A 14,510-nucleotide genomic window follows, 5' to 3' on the forward strand; every position below is an offset into this window, starting at 1 on the left:
CGACTAAGACATCTCACATAGTAAAACTTGCATAAAATACACGATACATAACTAATACAACATAATAAAAAAATGACAACACTAATACAACATAATAATAAAACGGGTGATGGATGTATTCATTCTTCCATTCTACCCTTTCCTTTTCCCTCGGGGTACATCTTCCCCTTGTTCTTCTTTTTGGCCCGCCTAGCATGAACTTCCTTTTCGGAACGGATCTACAACGGCGATGCCCTCCGGTCTCTTGCAAGACCCCATACTCGGTCCAAGTCGAGCCCATACATGGCCCACTATACTTCCGGGCTAGCTCCATCAACAAAGTCGTCAAAGAAGGAACGGTTAGCCTTGCCAACCTTTCTATACTTCAAGTCGACGACCTCGTCCATACGAGATTTGCACCTCTCCTCCAAGGTTTGAGCTCTTAACCACTTGACATAAGCGGGAGTCACCCATGTTGTGGCAACGGGGTTTGGAACCTCCCAAATCGGCCAGTGGCCCACCACCTTTCGAAGACCTCAACTAGCTCCGAGTTTCGAAAAACACTCTGTTGGACGAGAGTATCTTGGGCGGTCACCTTTTATTGTCGCCCCATTTGCCTCATAAGCTTTTCGGGATAGATGAAGGAAGCAACCTTGAAACCCACCACCATCAAAGAACAAGAACTAGAAACCGAAACGGGCAACTCGATGAAGGACCTCAAGTGCCACCATGGCACCACCCAACGGATATGAGGACCACCCTCCTCCACCAATCGCGAGGTCAAATAGGCCTCGGTGGATGCAAAGCTATCCGAGTACAACTTCTTCTTCATAGTAAGGTGATGGAAGGAGTAAGAAGAAGAATCGGCCGAAGGCTGTACATACCTTAGCCTCTCCAATAGCCACACTTGGAGGATCCTTGGAGATTCGAACGAGGGAGCTTCTCCACAAGGGCCCTTCTTGTCCAAAGCTTGGATGATCTCGCCAAGCACCAACCATGATGGATCCCTACCATGCTCCATTTCCTCTACTGTATGCACAAGGGTCATACTACCATAACACTTTGACCCCTCCTTCTTCAAGGCATCGACAAGGAGGTATGCATGCACTAGGAAAAAGACAAGAGCCCTTCTCCTAGCCACCTCTGAGACATTGACATCCAACCGATTTGAGAAAATGTTGATAAGAGCCAACATATCTACACCATGGGGAGCAAGGAGAAAGTTCACTTGACTTGTTGACAAGCCCAACATTGAACAAAACTTCTCTTTGTAACACAACCGAGTCAGGGAAGCACCGGAGTACAACCCGGCCATCCACCGATGACGCCTACTTCTTCGGCAAGAGGGCAAATTTCACCTTTTGGGAAAACGAAAACATAATGTTTCGAATCCCAAAACCGAGAGCATTCTTCAAGGAACGAGGTTTGCACCTTGACTTGACGAAGCACCAACTATTGACTATCTCCCATTACAACGAGTTGATATTTCTCGGTAGGCGATAAATCCCGACACCAATGTCGCAACCTATTTTCAAAAGCATCCATGAATTATTTTGTGGAAGAAGAAGAAAGGTTTTCGTAGAGATGTTTTTCGTGTTTCGGATGATGAAACAATGAAGTACAAACATCCCTTTTTATACAAAACAATCAGCGCTTTTTTCCGAAAAAGGGGAAGCTCCCTTTCATCGCCCATGGCCTCGCGCCTCTTTGGGCTGGTTCTCAGGATTCGCACCTTGATTTGTCCCTATCAAGTTGTGTTTCTTCCTGACACATAAATCCTCCCGCCACAGGGCTCGCGCCTCTTCAGGCCTATCCAGCAATTTTTGTGTTTTCTCACACTCACATTTCCTTGTTTTTGCGTTTTACTAGATCCGACACGGTTTCCATGGCGCAGCTTTAAACATACAGTTTTTTCTCTTCTTCTTTTAGGGGGGAAGGGCTAGTCGCCCCGATCCGCGATGGATCGTTTCCATACCGGTCGAAAGTTCCAAAAAAAATTCGCATTTTCGCATTTTCCCACAAAATTCGAAAATTCGAAAATTGATGTCAATTTTCCTTCAAAAATTCAAGCTCTTGCAAATCCAAGTCTTGATCGCACAAAAATCAAATCAAATACACTCGCAAAAAAAAATCTCTTTTGAAATTCATCCGTAATGATTTTAGTTTTAGTTTTTCGAGCCACAAATAAATTTTCGGCAAAATTCGATGCAACTCAATTCAAACACGAATTAATTTCTCAAAATTTCAAAACAATTTCATTTGAAAAATTCAAATGCGACAACCTGTCGCGGAATTTTCAAAATTTCAAAATTCAAATTTTAACTTGGAGTCATCGTGGTTTTTTTTTCCATCAAATGCTTTTGCGTGTTTACGTTTATGCCTACGTGCTACTTGTTGCTTGTTTTCTACGCTAACGATGCAGGAACAAATGCAAAGCAAAAGGGAATCAGCAACTGACCGTGCTTCTCCGAAACACAACACAAAAAAGCCAAATAGAAATAAACTACAAACCAAAAACACATATATACAAACCGCCTTGCGCAAAATGTAAATATCTACAAACAAAAGTCCAAGACACGGACAAACAAATAAACTACTCAACGCCTCCCGTCGGACCGGTCCCGGTCTCACGAGGATTCGCTGGCAAAGCAGACACCACCTCCTGCGTGGGCCCCCTCTCCGGAGAACTCTCCAACGTCTCGTACTCCATCGTGACGCGAAGCTCCTTCGTTGCAGCCAACTAAGCCCTGAGAGAGGCAATCTCCGCAAGCCGTCCTCACGACATCTCAGCTCCTGGTCCCGACTGATGATCCCCAGCTCCTGTGCCTGGATCGTTGACCTCGCTACGTCCAACTTAGCACAGACCCGAGCAAGCTCCGCCGGATCCGCAGTACCCTTCAAAACACAATACAGTCGTTAAGATCTAAACGTGAAATGCAACACAAAAACACACAAAAATAACCAACAAAAATACCTGTGCAAGTCGAGACTCCCTCGCGGCCAGGTCACCAGCAAGTGCCCTCCAACGGTTATCCATCCGCCATAAAGCCCGATGACTAGCGGTTGACACCTACAACCATAAAAGTCCTTCAATACAACAAAAATGCAAGGCGAAATACAAATAAGGAGGAGTATTCAAATCAGAAAGTCACCCTCAGAACTGTCAACCTCCACTCCATGCCACCGTCGGTCACCTCAGCAGCCGCAGGCTCTGGCAGACGCAGCTGTAGCTCCTCACCACCCGGCCCCTGAAAGGTGGTCTTTGTCGGGAAAACTAGGGGCTGGGTCCTCATCAACGCGTCGACACCCGACAATATGGATCCGCATCGAAGGTAACAAACCCTTCTATTAAAAAGAGGCAATGAAAACAAAGAACTGTGCAAAACATACCTCAATCGGGTACCATGCAAGCCTCGACAAGTGGAAGATGTCGTAGTCGACATCCCGTAACAACAGCTCCTTACCTCCGCGGTCGTAAAGGTGCTCCTCAACCTCATCAGGTGTCGACTCCTGGAACAACACCCTAGGCGGATCGACCAGCACCATAAAGGTCTCACTAAAACACTGACAAGCTAGACGCTAGCCCAGGTACCAAACCGGCTCGATCGCCATCTCGAGGTACAAACGCTGGGAACTGCGAGGTCGCAAACGCTCCCTGATAGCAGCCGGCACGTCTGTGTAGTGCTCCCAAGGCCACCCGATAAAATGCACTCAAGTCAAAGCTAATCAACTAAATGGGGGCTCTCTAGGCTACCTAGTCATCCTATCTCTATCCGTTTCCACAAAACAAAAGAGATAAGAAGCAACGACTTATGCACCAACTCGGAGGGCGTTCACCCGATGATTACAGTCCTCGTAAGTCGACTTCTTCCGAGCCACCGTCCAAGCCCTCACAGCAGGATAAGCCGAAGGAACGTCACTAGTCGTCCTCGGGCGCAGGGGGACAAAGTAAGCATACAACCAAGCCTGTAACAAAACACAGCAACCACAAATTAGCCAATTTTTCAAAATATTACCAAAACTCAAAAAAAAAATAATCAAAAAAACACAAAAACACAAAAATGCTCGTACCTCCAAGATGAGGACGGGACCAACCAAAGCAGGAGAACTCCCATCCCCCATCACCTCCGGACGAACTGCTGCATGCAGGTAATAGGTAAAACTCGCCAAAGCCGGCGTCACCCAGTCAAACTGACCCAAGGCGTCCAGGTCAGCAAGCAAAGGGAGTACCTTGGTCGACAAGCGCTTACCCTTGTCACCAAAGTACGTGGTACCAAAGAAGTACCACAACCACAACCGCGCCTCCTACGCGTCAGCCTCAGCCTTCGGACTCACTAACGGCGCCAGAACAAAGCTCGCCACTCTCCCCCTGAAGTGGTCCTTCACATATGAGTTTGCTATCAGGAAAGGAGTGATGTCAGTCGGCGCAGGCAAAACCTTGCCGATCAAACCCGTAACCACAGCGGAAGACACTCTCCGGGGTCTCCGGGAACACAACATGCGTCTCGCCATAGGGAAGGCCCGATATCATGGCAAAGTCCTCCAAGGTTACACTGACCTCCCCAAACTCCATGTGGAACGACGACGTCGTGTCCCAGTAATGGTCTAACTTAACACGGACCAGATATATGTTCGACCTAATCTAAGCCCTCTGAATGTCATGCCAAGCAGCCACCAACGGCCCCATGGCCGACCTCTCTATAAACTCCCTCGTACCGGCCCGGAGAACATCGTAGAAACCCAGACAAGTCGAGAAGCCTGAGAAGGTCCTTATGGTAGCAATCTCCTAAAATTGGGAAACATACAACATCAGAATACCTATTCAGGTCTGAAACAACAAAAACAGCAAAAGCTCAACAAAGCGGCAACTCACCAAGCCCTCGTGTGCACGGTAGAAGATATGAGTGTCTAGCCGCAACAACAACTGGCTACCGTCAAAACCCTCAGCCCAAGCAGGCGCCACCCGCAGATTTAACCCCCGCGGGACCGTAACCCGTCTAACATCCCAGCTTGTAACGAAGGCTTCATCCACGTCTGTCTCCACTCTCCGTCTCTTTCCCCCACGAGACTCCACGCGACGGGGAGGAGGCCTCTCAACGACCCTAGCGACGTTCTAAAGCTCCCGTCCAGTGGGCCGAAGACCTCTCCTCCTAGTGGTACTAACCCTCCGCCCAGAAGTACCGGCCTCATACCTTGTCTGAGCCCTCCCAGCACCAACAACCTCAAGATTAGGCTCCTCTCGAGCCCCAGTGGCTCCCTCAGCACCAACGACCCCAACAACGACCTCCTGACGAGCCCTCGCGGCACTCTCGGCTTTGTCGGCCTCCTCAGTAGGCCCCTCCTCCTCGGAAACATCCTCTACCTCCGCCTCAGGCGCACTCGCTGGAGTACTAACCGGCCCGGTCTCAAACAAGACCTCTAAGGCCTCAACAACGGACCCAGTAGGCCCAGAACACTCCCCTGCAATCAGGACAAAACCAAAAACGTCAGCCGAAATTTCGACATTACGACGGCACAAAATGGACAAATCCAAAAAAACTCACACCTACAAATGCAAAACAAAAACAAGGGCAAGCCCGCCCAACCCCAACCAACAAAAACACTTCACAAAAACAGCACAAAAAACGACTCGCCCTTCTTTTCAAGCAAAAGACGAGTCAAAACAACAACAAAAATTTTTAAAAACCACCCAACACCTCAAGGCCCACACAGGGCCCGCAAAACAACAACAAAAATTCCCGACACAGCTGGATATTTTTCACAGCTCAAAAAGGCAATTTTACGCCAATTCGGGCAAAAACAGTTCAAAAACTCAAAATACGACCACTGATACCGTCGTTTAGTATCAAAAATAATATTTATAACCTAAATACTACTAACAGAAGCTAGTGGCAGTCAGGGTCAAACCACAGAGAGGCGATGCAATTAATAGTTGTCTAATCTTAATCTAAAGTAACAGTTGTGTGGGGGTTTGATTTGAAAAGTTCTATAACTAAAGGGCAATCAAATTAAAACTAAAGTAAATAAATGAGCAGTAGATGAATCAGATGAAAACAAATATTAAAAGAATGCGAAGATGGTCGGTTCACTGTAGTTTCAACGGCAGCAACTCTAAGTAAACTGTTTTAAACATGTTAGACGAGAAAATAAAAAGTCCTCTCGGTCAAATTTAACAGGTAGCAACCTTTCGGCCTAAGCTACGGTTCCGTTATTCTCACTAATACTAACTTTCGTTCTTGATTAATGATACTTAAAATCTAAATTAACTTATCTCTCGATTTTGCTAATTTAGTCGTCTTAATTAAGTAGTCTATCTCCCTCCCCTATCTTTCGATCTATCGGGTCGGTCAATTCTTATGCATTCAACTAGTCGCGTGCACTCAATTCATCAAATATAGCAATTAAACTAATTAAGTCGAAGCTAATATAACACGTGGCTGTCGATCGACCATGCAGAGCAGTCGATAGACCTACGGACCCAGTCGACCGACCAACGAAGTCAGTCGACCGACCAACGAAGTCAGTCGTTCGACCAGAGCCCAATAACAGGTCGCCTCTGTCGAAACCGTCTAACCTACATATCCCCTACATCTCAGCACTAAGGATTTAGCTACTCATGATGGTGATAATAACAGTAATAAAATCAACAAATAAAGTAAACGAATTCATACTTAAATTAACTAAATAAACAACTAACATGAAATGATAATTTGGCTTTGGGAAATCTAAACTAGCAATTCTAACCACGGAAGAATTAAAGCAGCAAAATTGAACAAAGGAACAGAGAATACCGTAATGAAGAATTGAAGAGAAAAAATCAAACCCAATGCAAAAGAAAACTTTATTGACGGAAAATTAATCTAAACTAATGAAATAATCAAAAGTTCAACTTCTCTGTGTATTGAACCCTAATTAATTTGATAGAATCAAACGATCTCCGTTCTGAAACATAGGGTTCACGTTATATAGGAATATAACGTGATTCTTATTCTTAAAACCTAATGACAATTGGGCTTCTAACTTCTCGTCCTTTTAATTTGCGTCAGATTAAAAGAGCGGTCGATCGACCACCAAGACCGGTCGATCGACTAAGATGCGCTGTACAGAAGCTTCTGACAATCGTGCTCTGGTCGATCGACCAGAGGCATTAGTCGATCGACTGCTCCTCTTTCCTGCGGACTTCTATTCAGCATTCTGACAGTCTATAGACCATGTAGGTCAGTCTATAGACCACTGTAGCTGGTAATCCGATTCTAATTTCTCCATAAATCTATTTCCAGGCCTTGAAATGCGCGCCAAGTTCATTTCTTGAGTAAGTACTTCATGTCAAATAATGTGCCAAGTACTCGGGGACGGATTCGGCTCAATTTCCGCTGGATTCTTCACATTTCTGCAAAATTACACAAAAACACGAAAGTAGACGGAAATAGGGAAAATAGTAGCATAAACTACATAATTGAGCTCTGAAATGCGTGTAAAAGAGGGTGTAAAACATCATATTTAGGACACGCATCAAACTTCTCCAAACCAAACCCTTGCTTGTCCCCAAACAAGAACTAGACTCGATCTTAAAACCTAGTGGAACGATTTCAATCTCAGAGCAAAATGCAACTATAAAGCCTAAACCAGTTTAATGCAACAACTAACAATCAATTAATAATATGAATCATGCAAACGAGTTATGTAGTCGTTAAAAACTGCTGAACCGTCAACTATAAAGACTTATCATATTGGACTCTCATGGGTCGCTCATATCACACATAAGCACAAGTGAATATATGTAAAGATAGAAAGAAGTAATTTTGTAATGACTCTCACCTGACTACGACCTATAAAACATGTCTGCAGTCTAATATGAAAATGATCTCTACAACCGTACATATACATTCCAACCATAAAAGACCATGACACATGCCGAGGCAAATATGGATATGTGAGGTATGGGTAAGAAGGGGCTAAAATAAATTTGGATATGAGAAGTTAAAGCCAAGCTAGTAACTACATATCCAAATTACGGGAACATCCCAACTTCAAACTCAAGATCAATCGATACAAACGGTGCCAATTTAGAAGCACAAATCTCACAATTTCCACAATTAGTAACTTCCCATAAGATACAAATACAACATGGGAGCAAAAATCGCCATTTAATAAAGACTTTGAATTATGCGATTTTGATTTTTTTCTTTCATTTCTGCAGTGCACGGTCGATCGACCCATGAGTCTAGTCGACCGACGACCTCTTTTTTTCGAATCATTTTTCCTTTCTTTTTTCTTCTTTTCCTTTTCTTTCCCTTCAACATTTCACCAACATATTCTCATAAAGAGCAATATAACCAAAATACAATAAACACATTCCCACAACTACCAATACTAGCTCAGATAAGGTAGGTTAAATATAGTATGTAGCTTATGGGACAGAAGGCAATTTGGCTATGTGAGGTTTATGGGTAAAATGAGAAAAGGGGACCTCTACCACATGTGTCAACAAACCACAAACCGAATGCATACAGGTATTAAGCAGATTAAGTTCATATTTATGCAAATTGATGTAACATATCTCATAAGGAGTACTACTCACACTCCTAAATAAACCGGTCATGAATGTCACCAGTTATAAGCTCTAAATCTCAGAAAATGATGTAGTTTGCCAAAAATCTAAGTCAAGTCTCAAGAGTCAGCGAATAAATTAATGAAAACTCGTAGATATGCATATGTGATTCTACTAATAACATGTCAATTAGCAAGGCTTAGGCATAAAACAGCTGAAAATGCAATGTCATCATTGAAATACTACCGTTCCCACTCAACCTATATGCTACAATAAACATGCATGTTTTGAATTTTTGAAATTTATCCATTTTTTTAGTATTTTGTATATATAAGAGAAATGAAATAACAAATGCAAACTGAAATGCAATAAACGTGAAAAAGAAATGCAATAAAACATGTGAATGCAATGCAAAACCCTTCCCCAAACCAAATCACACAATGTCCCCATTGTGCAAAATCATGTAATGAAATAAAAGGGAAACAGGAATTAGCGTTATTATAACTAAACAAGACATGAAAAGGAACTCGGAAACTCACAAGATTTTAAGCGCAAAAGGAAACCTCCCAAAACCAGCGTGAGCTAGGAGGTTTCAGTAGCCAGCAGTGCTACTATAAGTACCTGAAAAGAAGCAAAAGTACCGCGCGTAATTATGAGAAAACAATTTACGAATCGCAAAATTATGTGCAAAATATGAAAACAGAAGAAAACAGAAATGAATCGGAGAAAAAGGTGGAGAAAAGACTCCCTTAACTCCGCAAATCGACCAAACACAACAGGGGAATGGTCGTGAACAAGTACAGCAGCGAAAGCGGTTGATCGTCCATACCATCCAGTCGATCGACCATGGTGACAGGAACAGAAGCCCATGGAGTCGCGGCGTATTCGATCGACCACACACCTCAGTCGATCGACGGAGATACCCGCTGTAAGTTTCTGATTTCTTCGAATTAGCTCAATAAATTGAGCTAATATGGTCTATGAACCTGCAAGTACACATAATAATGCGCCCAAAATTGCGCAAAACCTAAAGTAACAGTCTAAAGTCTTTAAATCCTAAGCAAACTTATTAAAGCGAAGTCTCGCGCACACCAAAGCAATAAAAAGTCTAACAAAAGCAATAAAATGTTTTGAAAAGTCTTAATCAACTAATAGTTGATCAAGAATGGTCACGGAATGTCCCACTTGCTTGGCTTATGGCTACAAGAAGTAGCCTCTACAGTGCTCATCTTGTCAGCTGCACTCCTAACGACTCCAATATCCGCAGAACTCAACGGATCAACATCTCGAACATCTTCCCAATCAATGACCTCGTCTGGCTCGTCAAAATCCAAATCGGACTCCGTCACTTTCACTGGCTCCTCATCAGGCTACTCATCAGTTGCATAGCTCAGACACCCTTGACCGTATCTTTGAACTATTGGCTCCTTCACAACTGGATCAACATGCGGCTCTAACTTCCCCAAACCAGCTCCTGCAACAGTCAAAACAGAAGAATCTTCCTCCAATTTGCTCCCAAACTGGGGCGGAGGTGTTATAGCAGAAATAGGCATAGGGGTAGGCATATCAGGCAACACAACATAATATTTAGCTTCATTGCAAGTTACTGGGTACATGGCAGCCTTCTTCTTATAGGTCTGGGCAAAAACAATGGACTGTTTCTCTACCTTAAAGGTCAATGTCCCTGAGCAAACATCTATAACTGCGCTATTAGTGTGCAGAAATGGTCTACCCAAAATGATAGGAATGTGAGCATCCTCGGGCATATCTAGCACAAGGAAGTCAACTGGGTAAAAAAACTTTCCTATTTGCACATGAATATCCTCTAAGACTCCTATGGGCTGGACCGCAGAATGATCAGCCATCTGTACTGTCATGTTTGTGATTGTAAACTTAGTCAATTTCAATTTCTTCGCAAGACTCAAAGGCATAACACTAATGCTAGCTCCTAGGTCACATAATGCCTTCTCAATTGAGAAGGTACCAATATTACAAGGAACAGAAAAGCTACCAAGGTCTGCTAACTTATGTGGAGCAGTGTGAGTCAAATAAGAACATGACTCCTCAGTTAGTGCGATAGATTGGACAGTATCAAGTGACTTCTTTTTAGACAACAGTTGCTTCATAAATTTCATGTAAGCAGGCACTTGATTAACTAGTTCTAAGAAAGGAACTTGCACATTTAAGCTACGAATAACATTTTCAAACTTGTTAAACGATACCTGTTCCTTTGTCGGCACCAATCTCTCTGGGTATGGGGCTGTAAGAAGCAACTTATCCCTCTCCTCTAGGTCTCTCATACCAGCATCAGTGGACTTAGGCTGAAAATCCACTACCTTGTCCTTGTTGTAGCTCGAACCTTCTTCAGACCGTCTCAGGAATGAACCATTAATCGTCGTAGGGTCATACTTTGGAACCGGAACTGACCCATCAGCATTTGGATCTTGCCTCGATAATTTCGGAGTCGTCGTACCCCGAAATAAGTAGTCCCTCAAGTTATCTGGCATTGGAGGACGAAAAGGTTCACAATCAGCAGCACCTTCAGTCGATCGACTGGTTTCCGCAAGACCAGAAACTGCAGTGTCGCCTGAGCTGGTCGATCGACCAGGTACATCAGTCGATCGACTGATATACCTGTTGATCGTCTTTTTCTTGCTACTGTTCATTTCAGCCTTTTTCTTGCTCGGTTCCGCACCATCTTTTTCAGCAGCATCTTCGAACATAGCGGGCCCATCAAGAGTAGACCCACTCCGCAAAGTAATCGCATTTAGAGTCTCTTTTTTATCTGGCTGTAACGGTAAATGCCCCGGAGCTCTAGTTGCACTTTTGCTTGCCAATTGGGCAATTTGACTCTCCAACATTTTTGTAGAAGTCTCTCTAGCTAGAGACTCCTTTTGCAGCAAACCCGATAAATTCTGAACCATGTTATTCAATTCAGAAATATCAGAACCTTGAAATTGCTGCTGCTGAGGCACATAAGGAAGGCTTTTGATACTGTTGCTGCTTATGAGGGGGCACATAGTTTTGCTGCAATTGCGGTCCGGGATTAAGAACATTCTGGTTAGTCCACCTCAAATTGGGGTGGACATTAGAGGGATCGGGATAAGTACCAGTCTGCCTAAAATGTTGAAAGGCATCACATGTTTCATTCGAACTAGTACAAAACTCCGAAACATATCCCTCTCCTCCACATCTTTTGCATGTAAAGGGACCGTTTGAAACAGCATTAACTTTATGCATCCCACCTTTTTGGGATCCTCCAAAATCTAGCTTGTCAAATCTTACAGTAAGAGCCTCTATTGCAGCTACAGCAGGAGATTCAGCTGATCTTCTCTGATTTCCTCTAGAATTCCCATGCTCAGCTTTATGGGTGGCCATATCTTCAATAATCTTCCACCCCTTTATTTCTCCAACATTCTCCTGGAATCTGCCATTAGCTGCAGCATTCAGGATAGCCCTCTGATCATCATAAAGCCCAGTATAAAATTGATTACATAGGCACCATTGTTCGAACCCATGGTGCGGAATAGATCGCACCAGCTTCTTGAAACGGACCCATGCCTCATGAAAATTTTTATCAGGACCCTGTTTAAAGCTTGTGATCTGAGCTCTAATCGCATTGGTCTTCGATGCAGAGAAATATTTCTTGTAAAATGCTAGGGCCATCGAATTCTAATCAGTAATTCCTTTGGCAGCTCGATCCAGATCTCGGTACCATTCCCTAGCAGCATCACGAAGCGAGAATATGAACATCGTCTCTTTGACCTGATCCTGGGTCACACCTGCTGGTGGGGGTATGGAACAACAGTAGTTAATGAATATCTCCATATGTTTAGCTGCATCTTCATTTGCAGCTCCCCCAAATTGGTTTCTCTCAATCAAGTTAATGTAGGCCGGTTTCGGTTCGAATTTTCTATCCGTCCCAGCTGGCAATGCGAATCCCTTATAGAGATTCTCAGCTTTTGGATCGAAATGACTGGCTATACTTGCTTCTTCAGCCATATCTGGAGATGTAACGATCTCAGCTGAAGAAGTAGAAATAGGGGATGAAGGTGGATCCTCCTCAAATAGCGCGATCTCGTAATAACTAGACAGAGTACTCAGCTCTTCCTCTGTCGGCAATACTCTAGATGATCGTCTCAACTCACGCAAAGTCCTTTCGATCTCAGGATCTAACGGTCGTAATTCACCACCCTGTGATATGCGCATAATAGGAAACTACAAGTAGAATATGAGAAGAGTTTAAGGAACATATGTCCCTTAAACTAAGATAGAGACTAAAATAAAACAACTAAAAATTAAACAATTGCATCCCCGGCAACGGCGCCAAAATTTGATACCGTCGTTGATACCCGTCGTTGTGAGTACCAAAAATAATATTTATAATACCTATTAAAACTAACAGAAGCTAGTGGTAACAGGGTCGAATCACAGGGAGGCGAATGTAATTAATAATTGTCTATTTCTAGTCTTAAGGTAACAGTATGTGGGGGTTGATTGATTTGAGTGATCTATAGCTAAGGCAATAAAAGTAAAATAAACTAAACAGTAGATGAAATCAAGGATTAAAAGGGTGCTAAGATGGTCGGTTCACTATAGTTTCGGCGGCAGCATACTAGGTAGGTCTAAATCAAACGCATGAGACGGGGAAATAAGAGGTCCTCTCGGTCCACTCTCACAAGTAGCATCTTTCGATCTCGATACAGGTCCCTAATATCACTAATACTAACTTTCGTCCTGAAAAGTGACTAAAGGGCTAAACTAACTTATCTTTCGATCTCGTTAATCTAGTCATCTTAATTAGGTAGGCTATCTCCCTTCCCTATCTTTCGATCTTTATTGGGTCGGTCAAATCCTAAACATTCAACTAGTCGCGTGCACTCGATTCGTCAAACAAAGCAATTAAATTAATTAAAACGAAGCATATCTCACGAGGCCAATCGATCGACCAGGGTACCCAGTCGATCGACCATGGCGCGATTCAGGGTCCCCTATTCTAATGCCGCCTAATCTACAGTTCCCCTACATCCTAGCACAAGCTATTTAGCTACTCATGGTATTGATACAAACAACAACAATATTAATGAATAAAACTACTGGATTCATGCTTGAAATAGTTAAATAACAAATAACAATAAACGATAATCGGCTTTGGGAAACTAACTAGCAATTCTATACTATTAACGAAATATAAGCAATGAAACTGAATAAGAGTAGGAGAATACCGAACGGAATTTGCAGAGAATAAAGTTCTAAGAACCCGAATGCCAAAGTAACTTTTATTGAATGGAAAATATTATAACCTAAAGAACCCTAAAGAATTTCTGATAATTAAACTAGATTAAAGCTTGATAAAAACTGAATAATCGTTCTCAAAACCTAGCATACGTTATATAGAATACAACGTAGTTCTTATTGCCAAAACCTAACTACTATGGGCTTGCTATTCCTCGATCTTTTAATTCACGTCAAAGTAGCGGTGTGGTCGATCGACCACTGAGGCCGGTCGATCGACTGGTAAGCTCTGAACAGTGGCTTCTGGAAGTCGAGGTATGGTTGATCGACCATAGGTAGCGGTCGATCGACTGCTTTAGCTGATACTTGACTGCTAAATCCTCGTGGATTTGTCCTTCGGGCCTCGAAATGCGCACCAAGCTCGTTCCTTGAGCAAATACTTCACGTCAAATGCAATGCAAGATACTCGGGGACGGATTTGGTTCAATATCTACTCATTTCCGCATAAATCTGCAATATTACATAAAAATGCGAAAGTAGACGAAATGGGGCAAATAGTAGCCTTAAACCACATAAATGAGCTCTGAAATGCGCGTAAAATAGGGTGTAAAACATCATATAATTGACACGCATCAAACTTCTCCAAACTAAACCCTTGCTTGTCCCCAAGCAAGAACTAGACTCGATCCTAAAACCTAATGGAACGAGTTCAATCTCAGGTCGAAATGCACATGTAAAGCCTAAA

This window comes from Silene latifolia, chromosome Y, assembly GCF_048544455.1.
Source record: "Silene latifolia isolate original U9 population chromosome Y, ASM4854445v1, whole genome shotgun sequence".
Classification (NCBI taxonomy): domain Eukaryota; kingdom Viridiplantae; phylum Streptophyta; class Magnoliopsida; order Caryophyllales; family Caryophyllaceae; genus Silene; species Silene latifolia.